Source organism: Bos grunniens, chromosome 3, assembly GCF_055505025.1.
Source record: "Bos grunniens cultivar Pamir isolate PY7600 chromosome 3, Bosgru_T2T1.0, whole genome shotgun sequence".
Lineage (NCBI taxonomy): Eukaryota > Metazoa > Chordata > Mammalia > Artiodactyla > Bovidae > Bos > Bos grunniens.
The window spans coordinates 113,100,420-113,118,254 of NC_141167.1; the positions used below are offsets into that span (position 1 = coordinate 113,100,420).

A 17,835-nucleotide genomic window follows, 5' to 3' on the forward strand; every position below is an offset into this window, starting at 1 on the left:
GATGGTTCAACATACATAAATCAATCAGTGTGATACATCACATTCATACAAGGAAAGATAAAACATGATTATCTCAATAGACACAGGAAATGCACTTGACAAAATTCAACATCCACTCGTGATATTAAAAAAAAAAAAACTCTTACCACACTGGTTATAGAGGGAACATATCTCAACATAATAAAAGTCATTTATGACAAAGCCATAGTCAACATAATACTCAATGGTGAAAAGCTGAAAGTCTTTCCGCTAAAATTTGGAATAAAAAGGAATTCCGATTTTCCCCACTTCTATTCAATATAGTATTGGAAGTCCTAGACACAGCAATCCAACAAGAAAAACAAATAAAAGGTATCCAAATTGGAAAGAAAGATGTAAAATTGTTAGCAGATGACAAAATACTATATATAGAAAACCCTAAAGACTCCACACAAAAACAATTAGAACTAATATCTGAATTCAGCAAGGTAACAGAATGTAAGATTAATACAGAGAAATCAGTTACATTTCTTTACACTAACAATGAAATATCAGAAAGGGAATGTAAAAAAGAAAAAACAATACCTTTTAAAATCACCCCCCCCACACACACACACACACACACAAAAAAAATTCTTAGGAATAAACCTGACCAAAGAGGTAAAAGACTTATATGCTGAGAACTATAAAACATTAATAAAGGAAATTAAAGATGATTCAAAGAAATGGAAAGATATCTCATACCCTTGGATTAATTAAAAATATTAATTATTGTTAAACTGCCCATATTACCCAAAGCAATCTACAGATTTAATACAACTCTACCAAATTATTCATGACACTTTTCACCAAACTAGAACAAATAATCTTAAAATTATTTTATGGAATCATAATAGACCCAGAATAGCCAAAGCAATACTCAAGAAAAAGAACAAAGCAAGAGGCATAACCCTCCCGTGCTTCGGATAAACACTACAAAGCTACAGTAATCAGAACTGTGTGGTACTGGCACAAAAACAGACATATGGATCAATGGAACAGACTAGAAAGCCCAGAAATAAACCTACATATCTTCAGTCAATTAATCTTCAACAAAGAAGGCAAGAATATAGAATGGGAAAAAGATAGCTTCTTCTGTAAGTGGTACTGGGAAATTTGATAGTTGAATACAAATCAATGAAGTTAGAACACACCCTCACACCATCATGCACATCAGAGTAGTCTCCACTCAGATGCGGGTTAGTGGGTTAGAGAATGGGAGTCAGGCTCTGCCACTTGGATTGACTCTTCCTTTAACAAATGATTTCTCTGTAGCAGGCAAGGCTGTTTTATAGCATTTTAACCACAGTAGAACTTCTTCCAAAATTGAAGTCAATCCATTCAAACCCTGCTGCTTCTTTATCAACTAAATTTATGTAATATTCTGAATCCTTTGCTGTCGTTTTAACAATTGATTGTGTTCACCATCTCTTATGAGTGCAGTTTGTGGCAACCCAAAACAATTGCAATAATGACATCAAAGGTCACTGATCACAGATCATCATTACAAATATAATAATAATGAAAACATCTGAAATATTGAGGGAATAACCCAAATGTGACAAGGAGACACAAAGTGAGCAAATGCTGCTGTTGGGAAAACAGAGCTAACAGACTTCTATGACACAGGGTTGATATAAACCTACAATAACATGAAGTTCAATAAAACAAGGTATGCCTATTTATAACTGACAACCCAACAAAAAATGGCAGAAGACCGGCAGGCAGGCACTTGATAAAAACCTGATACCCAATTGGCAAACAAGTAGCAAAAAGGTCCCCAACATTGTTGGTTATCAGAAAATAATGAGAATACTATATCTGCACCAAAATGGCTAAAAGACTGAAAATTCCAAGTGTTGGCAGGGATGAGATTCAATTGAGGCTCTCATTCATTGCTAGGGAGAGTCCTAATTGGCACAGTTACTTTGGAAAACTGACAATATCTTTTAAAACTAAAGTTCAGATCAGATCAGATCAGATCAGTTGCTCAGTCATGTCGGACTCTTTGTGACCCCATGAATCGCAGCACGCCAGGCCTCCCTGTCCAACACCAACTCCCGGAGTTCACTCAGACTCATGTCCATCGAGTCAGGGATGCCATCCAGCCATCTCATCCTCTGTCGTCCCCTTCTCCTCCTGCCCCCAATCCCTCCCAGCATCAGAGTCTTTGCCAATGAGTCAACTCTTCGCATGAGGTTGCCAAAGTACTGGAGTTTCAGCTTTAGCATCATTCCTTCCAAAGAAATCCCAGGGCTGATCTCCTTCACAATGGACTGGTTGGATCTCCTTGCAGTCCAAGGGACTCTCAAGAGTCTTCTCCAACACCACAGTTCAAAAGCATCAATTCTTCGGCACTCAGCCTTCTTCACAGTCCAACTCTCACATCCATACATGACCACAGGAAAAACCATAGCCTTGACTAGATGAACCTTTGTTGGCAAAGTCGTGTCTCTGCTTTTGAATATGCTATCTAGGTTGGTCATAACTTTCCTTCCAAGGAGTAATCGTCTTCTAATTTCATGGCTGCAGTCACCATCCACAGTGATTTTGGAGCCCAGAAAAATAAAGTCTGACACTGTTTCCACTGTTACCCCATCTATTTCCCATGAAGTGGTGGGACCGGATGCCATGATCTTCGTTTTCTGAATGTTGAGCTTTATCCACTTTCACCTTCATCAGGAGGCTTTTGAGTTCCTCTTCACTTTCTGCCATAAGGGTGGTGTCATCTGCATATCTGAGGTTATTGATATTTCTCCCGGCAATCTTGATTCCAGCTTGTGTTTCTTCCAGTCCAGCATTTCTCATGATGTACTCTGCATATAAGTTAAATAAACAGGGTGACAATATACAGCCTTGACAAACTCCTTTTCCTATTTGGAACCAGTCTGTTGTTCCATGTCCAGTTCTAACTATTGCTTCCTGACCTGCATACAAATTTCTCAAGAGGCAGATCAGGTGGTCTGGTATTCCCATCTCTTTCAGAATTTCCCACAGTTGATTGTGATCCACACAGTCAAAGATTTTGGCATAGTCAATAAAGCAGAAATAGATGTTTTTCTGGAACTCTCTTGCTTTTTTGATGATCCAGTGGATGTTGGCAATTTGATCTCTGGTTCCTCTGCCTTTTCTAAAACCAGCTTGAAAACTAAAGTTACATATACCCTATGGCCCACAAGAGTATTTCTTGTGAATACTCAAGAAAATGTATGCAAGAAAGCTCATAATGGCTTTATTCATAATAATTCAAGAAGGCGGGGAAATCCCAAATACCAGTCATCATTAGCTGAGTAAATAAATCATGTTATATTCATATAATGGAAAATTAAACATCAATGAAAAAGAATAAACTACTCTACAAGCAAAAATGTGGATGGATCTTATCAACATGGTTATTAATAAAGAAATGTTTTACTTCTTGAGATGGGTGGTGGTTACATGTACATATATATGTAAAAGTTCATCTACATGTACAAGAATGAAATTAGAATACTCCCTAACACCATACATAAGAATAAACTCAAAATGGATTAAAGACCTAAATGTAAGGCCAGACACTATAAAACTCAGAGGATAATATAGGCAGAACACTCTCTGACATAAATCACACAAGATCTTTTTTCACCCACCACCTAAAGTAATGAATACATAAAATAAAAATAAACAAATGAGACCCAACCAAACTTAAAAGCTTTTGCACAACAAAAGAAACCATAAATAAGACAAATGAAAATCCTCAGGATGGGAGAAAATATTTGCAAATGAAGCAAGGGATTAATCTCCAAAACATAAAATCATTGTTTAATATTAAAAAAAATCCAATCAACAATCAATAATGACTGGAAGATTTAAATAGACATTTCTCCAAAGAAAACATACAGATGGACAATAAACACATGAAAAGATGCTCAACATCATTAATTATTAGAGAAACACAAATCAAAACTATAATGAGTTACCACCTCACACTGATCAGAATGGCCATCATTAAAATATCTATAAACAATAAATGCTGGAGAGGATGTGGAGAAGAGGGAATCCTCTTACACTGTTGGTGGGAATGTGGTTTGGCGTAGCCACTATGAAGAATGGTATGGAGGTTCTTAATACAGCTGCCACGTGGCCCAGCAATCCCACTCCTGTGCATATACCTGAGTAAACCATAATTCCAAAAGATACATGCACCCAATGTTTATTAAAGCACTATTTCCAATAGTCAGGATATGGAAGCAAACTAAATGTCCATCAGTAGAGGAATGGATAAAGAGGATGAGGCATGTATATACAATGCCGTATTACTCAGCCATAAAAAGGCATGAAATTGTGCCATTTGGACAGACGGCACAGATGTGGATGGACCTAGAGACTGTCATACAGAGTGAAGTGAGTCAGAAAGAAAAAAACAAATATCATATACTAACACACATACTAACACGTTCCACATATATGTGAAATCTAGAAAATTACACAGAGGAACCTATTTGCAAAGCATAAAGAGACACAGACATAGAGAACAAATGTATGGACACTAAGCAGGGAAAGGGAGAGAGGAATGAATTGGGAGATTAGGGTTGACATAAAGACACTGCTGATGTTATGTATAAAACAGATAACTAATGGGAGCCCACTGTATAGCACAGCGAACGCTACTCAGTGCTCTGTGGTGACCAAATGGGAAGGAAATTTAAAAAAGGGGGGGATAAATATATCCTTATGGCTGATTCACCTTGCTGCACAGCAGAAAATAATATAACGTAATATAAATTTTTTTCAGTTCAAGCTGTTTATGTAAACTTTTTGTATATTACTATATCTTATATTTTGATAAAATATGAAAAAGGAGTAATTACTACCCTTCAGAGAGCTGTTTTGATCATTTAACTAAGTAATATGTACTTTGATAAGAGCAAAGTGTGGTATTGCCACTTGTGGAAACACTACCAGAGCAAGAGTGGAATTACTAGCAAGCTAATTATTAGAAAAGTCTTCCTGATACTTAACTCAAATGACAACCAGAAATCAGTGGATTGGAAACTTTCACAAGTAAAACCAACTAGAAAGTAGGCTAGGTAAATTTACAGGTTGATGAAGATTTCCACTAGAAAGTAGGCTAGGTAAATTTACAGGTTGATGAAGATTTCCTAAACCCATGGTACATCTATAAGAATCAGTGAGCTCCTTTGAGACAATGAGAAGACTATTCACTCCTGTACTCAACAAGTATCTACTGAATAATCTCTATGTGTCAGACATTGTTCTAGGGAAGATATGTTAATCTCAACACTTGATCTTTGGGGCCTGTTAATTCCCTGTTGCAGGGGACAGGGGAGATGGCCTGTGACTCATAAGGGTATGTGATATCATCCCTGGCCTCTGCCCACTAGATGCCAGCACCCCTGCCCCAGTCATAACAACAACAAAAAAAATGTTTTAGACATTTCCAATTGTCCCTTGGGGGGCAAAATTGAGACCCACTGTTCAGGGGCATTGAACTAGAAAAGTGAGCAAGAAAGATAAGATCCCTGCACTTGTGAAGTTTAAACTTCAGTTACACACCATAAATAAGAGAAAAATGAAACAAGATCCTTTCAGAGAAGCATAAGTGCCATGAAAGTAGTTTTAAAAGATAATATAACAGAGTGATTGGTAGATTCATGACCAGAGAAGGTGATGTTTGAGCTAAGAAATGAAAGATATGCAGAATTCAATCAGGAGGGGAGCTATAGAAAAAGCATTCCAAGTAGGGGGAACCACAGCTTCAAGGGCCCTCTGGGGACAGGGAATCAAGCAGAAGATGCAGCCCTTAGGCAGAATATTAGAGAGAGAATTAAGAGAGATGGAAATACATATATATCGTAAGTCTTAATTTTCCAGAAACAGGACATCACGTTCACAGACTATGGAAACAGGACACAATTTTTTTAAAAAATTACATCCAAGAGATTAGCCCAGGCAAGTAGAGTTGGGGAGAATTGTGAATAGAATGGTACAGGGAAAGATGGAAATGCCCCCAGTATATCACAAGCAGATGCTAAAGGAAGGGCTTCCCGGGTGGCTCAGTGGTAAAGAATCCTCCTGCCAATGCAGGAGATGTGAGTTCAATCCCTGGGTCAGGAAGATCTTCTGGAGGAGGAAATGGCAACCCACTCCAGTATTCTTGCCTAAACAAATCCCATGGACAGAGGAGCCTGGCAGGCCACAGTCCATGAGGTTGCAAAGAATCAGACATGACTGAGTACACAGGGACACACGCACAAAGTAAGATATAGAACTCCCAAGACTGCTTAACTGACAATAGCAGTATCAGTCAAATGAAGGGCAAAGGGTAAGACCCAGTGGGGAGGGAACCACATCAATGGAGACACATTTCATTGGCCAGGCACTGGGCTAAGTAATGGGTATCCAAATTTCCACCCCACCTAAGGCAGTAAAGGGCTTCCCAGCTGGCACTAGAGGTAAAGAATCCATCTGCCAATGCAGGAGACAGAAGAGACACAGGTTTGATCCCTGGGTGAGGAAGATCCCCTGGAGGAGGGCATGGCAACCCACTCCAGTATTCTTGTCTGGAGAGTCCCATGGACAGAAGAAACTGGCAGGCTCCAGTCCAGAGAGTCGCAAAGGGTCAGACATGACTGTAGCAACTGAGCACACACGCAAGGCAGTAAAGAACTCAGGCTGCAGATGGCTCCTGAGTATTCCATGGTGGTAACTCCAAGAGCAATAATAAAAGCCAAGTTTGGGACTTTCCTGGTGGTCCAGTGGTTAAGAGTTCGCCGTCCAGTGCAGGGAATGTGGGTTTGATCCCTGGTCAGGGAACTAAGATAGCACACACCGTGGGGCAACTAAGCCCATGGGCCACAAGTAGAGAAGCCCAGGAGCCACAAAGAAGGATCTCACATACCTCAACTGAGACCCAATGCAGCCAAAAAAGAAAAAAACAAGTTTAAGGGCTCTCAAGCATGGGTGCCAGAAGTCCTTAATACAAAACCAAAATTTATAGGGCAGGGCATGATTTTAAATAAGGAATGAAAGCCAAATAATAAGAAGAGAACAGGATCAAAACAGAAGCATGTAAGGATAATATGGAAGCTGTGAAGAGCCACAGTTACCAGTGCATGCACGGAGGCATCTTACTGGCCCAAAGGCAGGGAAGAAGTTCAGCCAATACACCAAAGAAAGCTCTCCAGGTTGCTCAGAGCTGTTACGATTACTGCTGCTCATATCATATCTGCAAGTAGGTATTTGCAATATCACTCCTATTTTAGAGAATAGGATTGTTAAGGGCACTGGGCAAAGACATAAAAAAAAGTTACAGTCTCTGTTTTACTATGCATACCGTCTAGAGGAAAAGAGCCAAAAACTTGATGTGAGCTGTGCTATGAGGGTATGCCAAGATGTGACACAAGAATAAGGAAAGCGTGCATTATTTTTCCCTGGGGCATTAAGAATGGCTTCCCAGAGGAGGTGACCTAGCTGTTGCTTGGGGCACCCACACCGGCCAGGGAGATAGCGAAAGGTGTATGGAATAGGGCATCAGAGACAGAGCAGCCGCATATGTGTGGATACCCATGTCTCTGACTTACAGGTCTGCTAAGGATGGGTCGAAAGCTCTCTCCAACAGGTTTGGAGAGTGGAATGATAGAACATGAGTTTAATTTTAGAGGGTTGTGATGGTTTTATTTTACTTTTACCTTTTTTTAAAATTGAGAGGTCACACAAACATTAAAGTGTACCTAAGACATAAACATAATATAATGAATAATTATAAATTCCTATATAACCACCACCAGATCAAAACATAGAGTCTTCAGGACTTCCCTGGTTGCACAGTGGGATAAGAGTTCACCTGACAATGCAGGGGACACAGGTCTGATCCCAGATCCTGGAAGATCCCGCATAATGAGGAGCAACCAAGCCGGTGCACCACAGCTACTGAAGCTTGCAGGCTCTAGGGTCCGTGAGCCACAGCTGAGACCCTGTGCCACAACTCCTGAAGCCCACACGCCCTAGAACAGCAAGTCGCAGCTACTGAGCCGGTGTTCTGCAACTACTGAAGCCTGTGCTCTGCAACAAGAGAAGCCACTACAATGGGAAGCCCGCATACCGAAACTAGAGAATAGCCCCCACCCTGCACAGCTAGAGAAAGCCCACAAGCAGCAAAGAAGACCCAGCGCAGCCAAAAATGAAAAAATAAAATGAATTTAAAATAAATGTATTTGACAGTGTATGCAAGTCAAAAAATAAAATAAATTAAGGAACTAGAGCCTTCATCCTAGTTCTCCTTCACTGTGACAAAATTGAATAGAAAGTACACAAGGAGTGATTAAGCTATAGACTAGACTACTAAATACTTAAGGAATCAAATGTGTGATCTACACTTCTGATGCTATGCTGCCTTTGTGGTCATTTTTAAATTACACTGTTCTATTTTCTTTTACTTTCATGTGAATTGTATCAGTTTGTACACTTACAAAGGGTCTGTCTCCAAATAAAAAGGGGCTAGGAAAGAAACTACCAGAGGAAGAACATCAGGTGTTATTTTGCTTTGTTGGTTTGGTTTTTGTGAGGTAATGGAAATATACACATATGCACATTATGTATATTTATATACACATATATATGTCATTTTTATATACATAAAAGTCTCTCTCCACCCCCTGTTCCTGGCACAGAGTTTCTGATACTTGTAATTTCCCAGTGATAAAGGCATCTTTTGCTTTAGTATTTAGTCTTTGATCCCCATCCCTGACACAGGGCTCCTAAAACCTTTGTAAATTCCTTAGTAAGAAGAGCACCAGGACCATCCTTTATTTTATTAAAATGACTCTGGGGACTTCCCTGGTGGTCCAGTGGTTAAGAATCCACCTGCCAATGCAGGGGACACAGATCAACCCCTACTCGGGTGAGATCTCACATGCTGCAGGACAACTAAGACCATGCACAGCAACTCCCGAGGCCCAACACTCTAGAGGCCATGCTCTGCAACAAGAGAAGGCACTGCAATGAGAAGCCTCGCACTGCAACTGGAGAGCAGCCTCCACTCTCCACAACTAGAGAAAAGCCTGCAGGTAGCAATGAAGACCCAGTGCAGCCAAAAAGTTAAATAATATTTTTTTAAAATTTTAAAAGGTGACTCAAGGTGGACTCAGGTGGGAGGGATTGGGCAAAAAAAAACAAAAGGCCAAGCCATGATTAAAAGCTTGAAATTTTCAGCCACATTCCCCATCCTTCAGAGGAGGGACAGAGAATGGAAATGGAGTTAATAGGAGCTAATAGTTAATAACTGATCACATCTAAGTGAAGAAGCCCTCACAAAATCCCAATAGCATGAGTTTAGTGGAGCTTCCAGCTTGGTGAACCCCAACTCCAAGAAAACAGAAGCTCCCTTTCAGACCTTTCCCTATGTATCTCTTCATCTGGCTGTTCATCTGTACCTTTTTTTCATATTATTTAATAAACTTGGAAATGTGTTTCCTTGAGTTCTATGAACTGCTCTAGCAAATTAATTGAACCAGAAGATGAGGTCACTGGAATCTCCGATCTACAACCCGGGCTTGAGACTAGTGTCTCAAATATCAGGGGGAGGCAATCTTGTGGGAACAGAGCCCTTAACCTGTGAGCTCTAACTCTGTCTCTAGGCAGATGGTGTCAGAACCGAGCCAAATTGTAGGACACCCAGCTGGTGTCACAGAAGATTTGTTGGTGTGGGGAAAAAATCACATACACATTCAGTGACCAGAGGTACCAGAAGGAAAGTGTTCTGTATGAGTAGTAAAAGAGACACTTGGGAAAGAAAAACACAGCAGAGGAAAGCTGGGTGGTATTCCAACATAGATTTTTAAATGGCAGGATAATGAACTAAGAGCAGAGAACCAACAGAAAAGGAACAGCTGAAGAAAGATCAGAGGTATCATGGACTGGGCATGTCCTGGATGGCCTCCTAGAAGAAGCCATGCTGTCCAGAGCACAAGGACTGACCAAGGACAGGAGGAGAGGCGAGTGTGGTTGCTTAAGGGAGATAAGGTGAGGTCAGCTGACATTAAGGGATTGTTGATGGGGTTGGCAGAATTCCTAACCGGGATCTCCATTTCCTTGGAGAAGGAGAGTGTAGGCCAACAGAGGCTGTGATGATGGAAAAGGATCTTGAAGAGACAGTGAAGGTTTGGAATCACCCCTTTGGAGAATGGGGAAAGCTGTAGATCAGAAACAAGGATTCCCAGGACACCTGTGGACCCAGCTGAAATTGAAGACTCTCAGTCTGTAGTTGCTCTTTCTTGTTGAATATTCTTCTGCAGCCCTCAACAGCCCAGTGTGGGCGAAAGGAAGATATTTCAGGGTGAGGCAGGGCTGGACAGGGAGGCAGATAGGGTGAGGTTGCCGTGGGAGGGATACAGCAAAAAGGTGAGTGGGCGTGTAACTGATGCAGAAAGACCTGGTCCCTGTCCCTGAGGGCCATGCGTGCCAAAGAGAGAGACAATAAATGCCAGTGTGGAAAGGTAACTCAACAGAAGTTCTCACATGCTTAGTGAGAGGTAGAGGTGGCCGCAACAAGTGGCAGGGGAGAGGCCGCAGCAGGTTCCGGTGGCCAGAGGAGGCCCCCGGGGTTGCTGCCGCCCCCGCTGTTAGCACTCAGCAATTTCGAGGCCCCTTTTCCGGTGGTTAAGAAAGAATGGGGTAAAACAACTCTGCAAAGGGAGGACAGAGCTGCTGCCTGCAGAACCACGCAGTGTCCACATCAGCCCAGCTTCCTCTGATGTGGACGTACTGATCTGAGGAAGGGGAGGTGGGAGGAAGGGGAGGTGGGAGGAAGGGTGTGGCCTGAGCCCCGGGAGAGGGGGCAGGAGAGAGAACATACAACTTTCAGAAAAGTCTAACTTCCCCTAGCCAGCAAAGGATGTTGAGGTTTTCTCAGTTCTGGGTTATGACACCAGGCTGGGGGTGAGACAACAGAAGGGGTTCCTGATGTGGACTGAGTGGAAAAAGCTCAGTGAGTTCCCCAAAGTGCTGGGGCAGGTCTGGCTCTAGTCAAGGCAAAATTATGAAGTACATAAAATATCCTCCAGTTCCACAACCCACTTTATCACCTCTCTTCTCAGCCTAGCCCCACCCTTGGGAGCTTCCTGCTGACTGCTCCTCTCAGATAAAGCAACTTCTCCTCCCCAACCCACCCCCACGCCCACCACCCCATGTCAAATTTACCTAGCTTAGGTCCCACTCTTTGTATCAGTTAACTGAATCATCCCATTTGTAATACTGTCTTTCTCCAAGATAAATGTGTATTTGCTTCTCATGTTTCCTTATTCAAATCTGTGTTTTCCCTTCTTCTGTTTTGGCTCTTCCTCTGCTTATCTTGTCCTTCTACCTTACTCCTCTCTCCTGAACTCTTCTTCTTATTATTATCTATTTATTTATTTATTTGGGGCTGTGCTGGGTCTTTGTTCCTATGCTCAGGCTTTCTCTAGCTGTGTTGAGTGTGGGCCACTCTCTAGTTGTGGTATCCAGGCTTCTCATTGCAGTGGCTGCTCCTATTGCAGATCATGGGCTCTAGGTGCTCGGGCTTCAGTAGTTGTGGCACAGGACCTTGGTTGCTCTGTGTCATGTGGGATCTTCCGGGACCAGGAATTGAACTTGTGTCTCTTGCATTGCAAGGCAAACTCTTAACCACAGGACCACCAGAGAAGTCTCATCCTGAACTCTTGCTTATCCTTCAAGGCCACTTCCCCAGTGTCCCTACCTAGAAGGAATTTCCATCTTCTTTGCACCCTTTGTGCTTGAGATTAATCTGCGTGTCAGTGACACGTAGCATTTTCTGTCCTCCCTTAGAGTTGATATTATACAGGCCTATTTTCCTCTGTCTGAAAGATTCTTAATGTTTCATCTTTGTTTCCTCTACAAAATCTTACATAGTTCTTGGAACATAGGAAGGGTTTAATGAAATGTTCAGTTGATTAAATAATTAATTAAATTCAGTTCCCAGAAATGACTCTTTGTAGGAATTTCGTGCAGAATACCAGGGAAGCCACAGATATGTGGTTCCCCTGGCTTTGACTTTCACCTTTCAGGCGTCACAGCCCTGCGCTTTCATTTCCCATTTGCAGGTCTGAGAACACAAAGCTGGTGACCCTGAAGCTACTTGGAACTCTCACACACTACTTGGTTCAGCCACTTGGCAAAAGAGTTTGGCAGCATCTGCTAGATGTATATATACATACAGGGATTCTACCCCCAGAGATACACCCAATAGGCATGTGTGCACCAAAAGCCTCATAGGGGACTTCCCTGGCTGTCCAGTGGTTTAGATTTTGTACTTCCACTGCAGAAGGTACAAGTTTGATCCCTGGTCAAGAACTAAGATCCTGAGTTCCACACAGCACAGCCAAAGAAAGAAGAAAGAAAAATGGCTGATAGCAGTGTGATTATAATAGGGAAAAACTTTGGGAACAACCCAAAGGTTCATCAATAGTAGAATACATGCATAAACTATTGTACAGTCATACTATAGAATACAGCCATAAAAACAACCAGCTACAAGTGAAAACAGAGATAAATCTCATCAGCTGTTGAGCAAAAGAAGCCAAATGCAAGAGTACATAATTATGATTCCATTTATATACAGGCAAAACTAACTATGACGTTAGAAGTCAAAAGAGTAGTTATATTTGTGGAAGACAGAGGAGATAACAAAGGGAGAGAGCATGTGGTAGATACATGGGTGTATTCACTTAACAATAACTCATTACCATGTATGTTTATAGTTTTGTGCACATCTCTGCACACATCTCATGAAGACAATGGTCCAGCTACCTCTGGAGATATTTCTACAGAACTGGTTCCCTCTGGTAGTGCTGCAGCCCTGAGTTTCCTGAGTCCTCATCTCTCTCCTATACACAGGAACTTCACTGTTCATGCTTTGTTTAAGGGGAAGTATAAAGAGGAAAAGATGGACAAAAACGAATCCAGTCTTCTTAGAACTTACCTGGATCCCAGCCAAAGCATTTGCAATCAGTGACTCCCACCTGAGAAGTGAAAGTTTCAACACAAACTTCAGGAACAGTCTGCAGCCTTCAGAGCTGTCTGTAAGATGCTGTCCCTGACCTTATTTATTTATTTTTTTGTCCAGCACATCTCACCCCAAACCCTGCAGCTCCTGGGCATTGACAGTCTCTGGTGTGTCCTTTGGAGTTTCCTCTGAATGCGTAGCCAAAATCTGAATTTAGGATTCAAAGTGAACTTTAGGGCTCAAGTCCACTCTTATGAGCAGTGATTTGAAGTTCCTTGCTCCCCAACACAACTGACCCAAAAAATCATCCCAATCTTCCTCTAAGATGTCTGAAAATAATTCATTTATTTTCTCAACTAACGTGGTTTGAGCACTTGCTGTGTTAGGCACTTTGTTGTGCGCTAACCACAACTGTAACTGTATGTTAATTGGTGTAAATGGTGTAGGCTCTATGAACGAACGAGTTGTGTGCTTATTCACATCTGAATCCTCAGTTTCTAGCCCAGCACCTGGTGCAGAGCTACTCAAAGCATATCCAGGGAAGGAATGGGAATAGAGAGGGAGATGCTGTTGTGAAAACAGACTATTTTACAATACAGTATAATCACGTGCTTCAATGTCTTGAATACATGTTGCCTTAAGTTAAAAATGTTGACGTCTATGTATGTGTACTTATAACTGATTCAAGCTGTTGTACAGCAGAAACTAACACATTGTAAAGAAACTATCCTCCAATTGAAAAAATAAAAGCAAAAAGAGAAGCAAGTGACACAAACTGCTAAAACATTTTCCAAAAATATTTAACATGGTAGCCATCTAGAAGGCATATTTGATAAATTGTCAGAAACTTTAAGAGAATAAAAACACAAATTTACAGAGCATACCTGCATATGAAATTACATACACAGGACTCTATGAGAAATAAATGTGTTAGTCATTTTTTGAATAACAAATGCCTGTGCACTGCTTATCTGTGTGTTTTTTCAGTGAAAACTCAAAATAAGCTTTAATAAATACTTGGGTTTTTTTTTTCAGTTTTTAAAAAATTCTTTTTTTTTTCATTGAAGAATAATTGATTTACAACATTGTGTTGGTTTCTCCCATACATTAATGTGAATCAGCCACAGGTATACATATGTCCTCTTCCTTTGGAACCTCCCTCCCACCTCCTACCCCATTCCACCCCTCTAGATTGTCACAGAGCACCAGAAAATCCCTGAGTCAACAGAAAATCCCCACTGGCTATCTATTGAGATTAAATCTACTCATGAAGAAGATGCTCTGAAGATTATTGAAATGACACCAAAGATGGTGCAACCTGAGAAGCCATGTAGAAGACAGTAGCAGCTGACTTTGATAGAATTGACTTCAAATTTGAAAAAAGTTCTGCTCCAAGATGCTATCAAATTGTATTATATACTCCAGAAAAACCACTCATGACAGAAAGAGTTAATGCATTCTGAAAACTTTGATATTGTCTTATTTTAAGAAAACATAAAAGTTCTTTTAAGACTGTGCAATATCAATCTATTCATCTCATTCAAAGATCTTTATGTCAAAAATATTTTCATATACCAATAGTAAAAGAAAAAATGTTGAAGTCTCCCTAAGATCTTGGTTATGACAATGAGAAACCCTGAGAAAAGGGTCACACTTAAAACTTTATCATCTTATCTTGGCATGCTCTAACTCACTTTCTATTCCATTAATGAGAGTTCAACAAAGGATTACCAAATAATCTCTCTCTTCTTCACTCTGACTACAAAACTAAGTGAAATACATGCCCTGCTTCCAAAGAGCTGAATAACATAAACTTGCAGTTTGGAGTTCTTGTAATAACTCAACATTTCTCTAAGCACTTTATATACTATCTCTCATCTAATCCTCACACATCTCCTCAGAAGCAGGCACCAGTGTTAATTTCATGTTTTGAATGAAAAATTGAGAAACAAGAGGTTGGTTAACTTCCTCAAGGCCACAGAGATGATACATGCTTTAAAATAAAAAAAAAAAAAAGAAAGAAAGAAAAAATATCATAAAATAACACATTTTTTAAACTATGAGAGAATAATGAAAGTTTGAATACTAAATAAACTATTTGGTCTTAATTAAGAAAAAATAAATAAATAATTAAAAATAAATAAATAAAATTTACCAAACCAATACAATATTGTAAAGTTAAAAAAAAATAAATTAAATTTTAAAAATAAATTAAAAAAATAAAATTTAAAACAGTTTTCCCAATGAAACTCTGGTAGGCCAATAAACTCACTTTATTCTATGGATTATTTAAAGTATTCACTCATTCAAAAAAAAATAAATAAAGTATTCACTCATTCAATAAATATTTATTGAGGATATACTTGTGCCAGATACGGCTCAAGATGCTGGAGATACAGGAGTGAACAAAACAAAAGCCCTGCCTTCATGGATCTTACACTCTAATAAGGTGAAGTGGAAACTGGGAGACAGAAAATACAACAAAAATAAACATATAGTATGTAAAATGGAGACGAGCATACAGAGAAAAATAAGCCAACAGGGAGACAAGGAGTTGCAAGATGGAGGGGCTGTTTTTAGTGGAAAAGATATCATTGCGGAGGTAGTGCCTGAGCAGAATAAGGACTCAAACCTCACAGAAAATGAGGAGGAAGCAGCATTCCACATAGAAAACAGTGCAAAGCCCCAGTGAAACAAGTGTGGGGGTCATCAGGTCAGCAAGACTGAAATGCAGTGAGAGGGGCAGAGAAGAAGAGGCAATGGTCAGGGAGGCTGGATCCCACGCACCATTGTGAAATGTATGGCTTTTACTCTCTGAGAAGTGAGAGAGCTTTGGAAGACTTTTGCAAAGCATAGTAGGAACTTCTTACACATATGTGAGGCATACTGAATTCTTCAGTAAACCAAGTTTTAGAAAAAAAGGTTCCACTCTCATTGTGTCTCCAGATTGGATGCACTGAAGAAGACATGCTGTCACTTTTGTGGTATTCCTGCCAAAAAGGCATGACCTGAATCTTATGACCAAACATCAGACAAACTCAGATTGTAGAACTCTCTAGAAAACAACTGACTTGTACTCCAAAAATGTTGATGTTATAAAATATGCAGAAAGTTTAGGGAATGACTGTAGATTAAAGATGACCAAAAAGACACAGCAACTGGAACTTCCCTGGTCCAGTGGTTAAGAATCTGCCTTGCAATGCAGGTGATGCAGATGTGATCCTTGGTTGAGGAACTAATTTACCACGTACCTTGGAGCAACTAAGCCTGCATGTCTCAGGTGCTGAAGCCCGAGAGACGCAATTGCTAGTAGAAAGTTTAGTTCATGCACTGCAATGAAAGATCCACATGAAGCGAAGAAGATCTTTGCACCACAAGTAAGACCCAATACAGCCAAATAAATAAATAACTTAAAAAACAGATATAATAACTGAAGGCAATACATGATCCTGGTTGGATTCTGGATGGGAAAAGAGATGTTATATAGCACACCTGGGGCTTCCCAGGTGGTTCTAATAGTAAAGAACCCGCCTGCCAACACAGGAGACTAGGAAACGTGGGTTCGATCCCTAGGTTGGGAAGATCCCCTGAAGGAGGGCATGGCAACCCACCCCAGTATTCTTGCCTGGAGAATCTCATGGACAGAAGAGCCCAATGGTCTATGTCACACAGAGTAGGACACGACTTAAGTGACTTAGCAAGCACGCACACAGCACTGGGGGAACATTTGGTAATATTTAAATATGTATTATATATTTGATTGCATTGATGTTAAATGTACTACATTTTATAACTGTGCTGATATCATGATATGGGGACATTCTTGTTTTTCGAAGATGTGTGCTAAAATAGTTAAGAGTAAAAAGGGGTGATGTCTGCAATTTACCCTTGAATATTCCACAAAAATAATTATTATTATACAGCTATTCACACATGCATATATTTGGAGAGAAAGAGAAATAAAGCAAATGTGATAAAATGTTAACAACTGGTGAATCTAGATGAAGGAAATACAAGAATTCTTTGTACTATTCTTGCAACTTCCCTGAAATGTCAAAATTATTTTAAACTAAGAAGTTTAAAAATTGAAACAAATAATTATAGCAGTTTCAGTCAACTTACACAAGGCCAGCCCCACAGACACAGTGTATAGCAAGATGAGAGAAAAGTTCCGTAAGGCCGAAGTCCATCCCTTCCAGTGCTCAAAGAATCTCTACCTGGCTTCCCCCTGCAATGGATTTAGCATGGCCATGCCCAGAGACAGTGCCACAAGGATGGAGGGAGCAACACATAGGCTCATGATCTCAGAGTCAGCCCCGACCTTCTGTTCCTGCACCCCCAAAGCCAGGCATCAAACCCTGTGGGCCCTACCTTGGCTTTCAAGTTTCTAATCTAGCTTTCTTACCTGGGATCCTGTATCTCTGGATGCCCCTAGCCCACACACATGAGCCCCAGGCTCCAGACTTCTCTCTCTGCTCCCTGTTCCTCATCACACCCTGCCCTACTCCACCTGTACTCATACAAATGCCAGAGCCTAGAATGTATCTTCTTGAAGGATATCTGAGTGCCAGGGGCTCAGTGATTGAACTGGGTACCCAGGGACAGCCTGTAGCAGGCCCTAAACAAACATTTCCCTGTACCTCAATTTCCTCCCTTTGCAACCAAGTGTGCCTTCCTCTCATTCCACCTCCATTCACCATGCCCCGCAAAGAGTTACTGATTTAAAATGCAGGCTCCAAGTTTCAGAGCATCCTAGACAAGGTTGGAGAGAAAGGGGGAGCACCCCTCACTGAGATTCCCTGCCCCCTCATTTGTTG

The 17,835-nt window shown here is 40.7% G+C and overlaps 1 protein-coding gene across 5 annotated transcripts in view; it reads right to left on the bottom strand.

Annotated features, from left to right (window-relative positions):
- The window catches only part of CD244 (CD244 molecule), a 37,139-nt gene that overhangs the window by 18,045 nt on the left and 1,259 nt on the right, over positions 1-17,835 (bottom strand). The gene's annotated exons all lie outside the window — the stretch shown is intronic.